Here is a 5,000-nt window from a genome sequence, read left to right as displayed (position 1 = left end):
CGCTCCCTTGCCGCAACCACAGACGCGGCGCGCCTCCAGTCACGAGCGAAAAGCGCATCCTGACGAGACATAACTGCTGTGACATACTGAAGCTGCCTCAGACATTCACTTACAATGATCACTACCAACGAACCTCGGCCCCCCCCCCCCCCAACACACTCTCTTACCACGTTGTGTACTGTAATCCAACCCATTTCGCACCTTAACCTAACCCATTTTGCACCTTAACTTAACCAAATTCGTAACGCAATTTGTACCGCAATGTAACGCAATGTGTACCGCAATGTAACGCAATGTGTACCGCAATGTAACGCAATGTGTACCGCAATGTACCGCAATGTGTACCGCAATGTACCGCAATGTGTACCGCAATGTGTAACGCAATGTGTAACGCAATGTGTACCGCAATGTGTACCGCAATGTGTAACGCAATGTGTACCGCAATGTGTAACGCAATGTGTACCGCAATGTGTAACGCAATGTGTACCGCAATGTAACGCAATCTGTACCGCAATGTAACGCAATTTGTACCGCAATGTAACGCAATTTGTACCGCAATGTAACGCAATTTGTACCGCAATGTAACGCAATTTGTACCGCAATGTAACGCAATTTGTACCGCAATGTAACGCAATTTGTACCGCAATGTAACGCAATTTGTACCGCAATGTAACGCAATTTGTACCGCAATGTAACGCAATTTGTACCGCAATGTAACGCAATTTGTACCGCAATGTAACGCAATTTGTACCGCAATGTAACGCAATTTCTACCTTAACCTAACCCACGTTGTGCCTTAACCTAACCCACGTTGTGCCTTAACCTAACCCACGTTGTGCCTTAACCTAACCCACGTTGTGCCTTAACCTAACCCACGTTGTGCCTTAACCTAACCCACGTTGTGCCTTAACCTAACCCACGTTGTGCCTTAACCTAACCCACGTTGTGCCTTAACCTAACCCACGTTGTGCCTTAACCTAACCCACGTTGTGCCTTAACCTAACCCACGTTGTGCCTTAACCTAACCCACGTTGTGCCTTAACCTAACCCACGTTGTGCCTTAACCTAACCCACGTTGTGCCTTAACCTAACCCACGTTGTGCCTTAACCTAACCCACGTTGTGCCTTAACCTAACCCAAGTTGTGCCTTAACCTAACCCAAGTTGTGCCTTAACCTAACCCAAGTTGTGCCTTAACCTAACCCAAGTTGTGCCTTAACCTAACCCAAGTTGTGCCTTAACCTAACCCAAGTTGTGCCTTAACCTAACCCAAGTTGTGCCTTAACCTAACCCAAGTTGTGCCTTAACCTAACCCAAGTTGTGCCTTAACCTAACCCACGTTGTGCCTTAACCTAACCCAAGTTGTGCCTTAACCTAACCCACGTTGTGCCTTAACCTAACCCACGTTGTGCCTTAACCTAACCCACGTTGTGCCTTAACCTAACCCACGTTGTGCCTTAACCTAACCCACGTTGTGCCTTAACCTAACCCACGTTGTGCCTTAACCTAACCCACGTTGTGCCTTAACCTAACCCACGTTGTGCCTTAACCTAACCCACGTTGTGCCTTAACCTAACCCACGTTGTGCCTTAACCTAACCCACGTTGTGCCTTAACCTAACCCACGTTGTGCCTTAACCTAACCCACGTTGTGCCTTAACCTAACCCACGTTGTGCCTTAACCTAACCCACGTTGTGCCTTAACCTAACCCACGTTGTGCCTTAACCTAACCCACGTTGTGCCTTAACCTAACCCACGTTGTGCCTTAACCTAACCCAAGTTGTGCCTTAACCTAACCCAAGTTGTGCCTTAACCTAACCCAAGTTGTGCCTTAACCTAACCCAAGTTGTGCCTTAACCTAACCCAAGTTGTGCCTTAACCTAACCCAAGTTGTGCCTTAACCTAACCCAAGTTGTGCCTTAACCTAACCCAAGTTGTGCCTTAACCTAACCCACGTTGTGCCTTAACCTAACCCACGTTGTGCCTTAACCTAACCCACGTTGTGCCTTAACCTAACCCACGTTGTGCCTTAACCTAACCCACGTTGTGCCTTAACCTAACCCACGTTGTGCCTTAACCTAACCCACGTTGTGCCTTAACCTAACCCACGTTGTGCCTTAACCTAACCCACGTTGTGCCTTAACCTAACCCACGTTGTGCCTTAACCTAACCCACGTTGTGCCTTAACCTAACCCACGTTGTGCCTTAACCTAACCCACGTTGTGCCTTAACCTAACCCACGTTGTGCCTTAACCTAACCCACGTTGTGCCTTAACCTAACCCAAGTTGTGCCTTAACCTAACCCACGTTGTGCCTTAACCTAACCCAAGTTGTGCCTTAACCTGCTCTGTAATTGGCATATGACACGTTACATTAATCCAGTGTTGTCTAACCACAACCCTCTGAATATAGTTCGCTACTCGCACCGCCCACCCTCTTGTGTATCGTTTCATGTTCAACACTTCGCAAGTGTTGCTTACTTTTTACATGCTCCCGCTGTACACTGTAATGTGGACGACTGCAGGATGTACATCGCCCCCACCCTCCCCCCTGCCTTCGCACGCTGGTCGTTCAGGTGCTTGCGTGTTCAATGCCCTTCGCAGCTGTTCACTGGCATTCGCATGTCGAAGCGCTCAGTCTACGTCGTGGTACGGCCTGTGTCCACTGTCCGCTGATGTCGTAAGCTTAACCCTCACATTGTACTGCACATAGGTCCGTATGTACTGCATGATACGCTGTGGCACATGTGTGACCGTACAACGACTGCGCCCAACAACAGCGAACCATACGGTCCAAATGTTGTGCACTCAGCCACGTGCCGTCTCCCCATAACAGCTACATTGCAGTGTGGTACGCCATAGAGACGTGTGGGATTAACGGACGCCCTGGATGGCGATCAGCATGAGCCGTCTGTTGATGTAGTGGCGCGTGTATTCAAACGTAGTCGTCTCTTCTCACACAGTGTGATAGCATGGTGCACCGCGTTCCACATCTGCGACATGGTACAGATGCTGGTTGACAGTCGGTCTCGTAATGGACATCGCATACGTAGGGGGCCACCTCCCACGTGTTCTCTAGTCGTGCACATTTTGTTGCGTGTATGTGGGCAGACGTAGTGTGTCGTGACACCTAACAGACAGGTATGCAATAATCGTTGCATTTGCAAACTGGGATGGACGTCTACGTTTGCTGGTGACGTTACGCAAATGAACAACTGGTAAACCCATTGTGGTGCGGTTGTTGTTGCTGGAGGTAAATCAGTAAGGGCAAATCTGTGTGTGAAGCGATACGCGGCGGTGGCTGGGTGGGACCGTCCCCGGCCGGTGAGGGGGGGCCGCCCGGCGTGCTGGCCGCGCGGTGCGTGGGCGCACGCGCTACAGCCGGCTGGTGGGGGCGCCCAGTGGCAGGCGCGCCGGCCGACGGACGCGGCAGGCGGCGCAGCTGCGCGCCGGGGCACCCTGCGCGCGGCGCCGGGCGGCCAAAGTGGGTCCTCGCGGGCCCGGTGCGAAGCGCGGTGGACATCTGCAGTGTGCTGGTCCGACTGAGGACTGTGTGCGTTGAGGATGCGCCGCCGCCCGGCACTCGGCGCCGCGACGCCGTCTGCTGCTCGGTCGCCCCAGCGGTTCTCGCTGGTGGTTTGTATCGCAGTTGTGCAGACGTGTTGGCACGTGCGCTGTGCTGGGAGAGTTCGCTTCGGCACCCACGTGGGGCCTTTGCCCTTCTGTGGCGCTGGCGTTGGAGCTGCCGGTCACCGTAGGTGGCGCGTGTTGTCTCCCGCCGGCAATGCCACGACAGCACGCTCCCGGGCCTCTGTCGGCAGCGGCAAGCTCAGTTGGGAGCACGGGTGGTCGCACCTAAAGCGTCTACTCGCCTAACTCCGGGCGATTGCGCCTCTCTCGAACCCGACCAAGTACTTAGGACGGCGCTGCGCGCCGCCGGGACCTGAGAGGGTTTCGAGGTGTATTGTGCAGGGGAGCTCAGCCTCCTCCTGTTTGCAGAATAATTGAGCGGACGCTTGCGTGTTCGCGCGGGCCCCTGGGACACACTCCCGGGCGGCCGGCTGCTCAGCTCTAGTTGACGCAGCTCCCTGGTTGATCCTGCCAGTAGTCATATGCTTGTCTCAAAGATTAAGCCATGCATGTCTCAGTACAAGCCGCATTAAGGTGAAACCGCGAATGGCTCATTAAATCAGTTATGGTTCCTTAGATCGTACCCACGTTACTTGGATAACTGTGGTAATTCTAGAGCTAATACATGCAAACAGAGTCCCGACCAGAGATGGAAGGGACGCTTTTATTAGATCAAAACCAATCGGTCGGCTCGTCCGGTCCGTTTGCCTTGGTGACTCTGAATAACTTTGGGCTGATCGCACGGTCCTCGTACCGGCGACGCATCTTTCAAATGTCTGCCTTATCAACTGTCGATGGTAGGTTCTGCGCCTACCATGGTTGTAACGGGTAACGGGGAATCAGGGTTCGATTCCGGAGAGGGAGCCTGAGAAACGGCTACCACATCCAAGGAAGGCAGCAGGCGCGCAAATTACCCACTCCCGGCACGGGGAGGTAGTGACGAAAAATAACGATACGGGACTCATCCGAGGCCCCGTAATCGGAATGAGTACACTTTAAATCCTTTAACGAGTATCTATTGGAGGGCAAGTCTGGTGCCAGCAGCCGCGGTAATTCCAGCTCCAATAGCGTATATTAAAGTTGTTGCGGTTAAAAAGCTCGTAGTTGGATTTGTGTCCCACGCTGTTGGTTCACCGCCCGTCGGTGTTTAACTGGCATGTATCGTGGGACGTCCTGCCGGTGGGGCGAGCCGAAGGCGTGCGACCGCCTCGTGCGTGTTCGTGCGTCCCGAGGCGGACCCCGTTGAAATCCTACCAAGGTGCTCTTTATTGAGTGTCTGGGTGGGCCGGCACGTTTACTTTGAACAAATTAGAGTGCTTAAAGCAGGCAAGCCCGCCTGAATACTGTGTGCATGGAATAATGGAATAGGACC

General features: G+C 52.9%; 1 non-coding gene across 1 annotated transcript in view; it reads left to right on the top strand.

The window, feature by feature from the left end:
- Positions 1–4,083: 4,083 nt before the first annotated feature.
- Positions 4,084–5,000, top strand: part of LOC126148625 (small subunit ribosomal RNA) — a 1,909-nt gene continuing 992 nt past the window's right edge. The window contains exon 1 of the ribosomal RNA XR_007530601.1: positions 4,084–5,000. This exon is cut by the window's right edge and continues 992 nt beyond it. This is a non-coding gene — a ribosomal RNA (small subunit ribosomal RNA).

Source organism: Schistocerca cancellata, unplaced genomic scaffold, assembly GCF_023864275.1.
Source record: "Schistocerca cancellata isolate TAMUIC-IGC-003103 unplaced genomic scaffold, iqSchCanc2.1 HiC_scaffold_890, whole genome shotgun sequence".
Classification (NCBI taxonomy): domain Eukaryota; kingdom Metazoa; phylum Arthropoda; class Insecta; order Orthoptera; family Acrididae; genus Schistocerca; species Schistocerca cancellata.
Note: the sequence above shows the minus strand (reverse complement) of the source record. Positions and strands in the feature narration are given on the sequence as shown.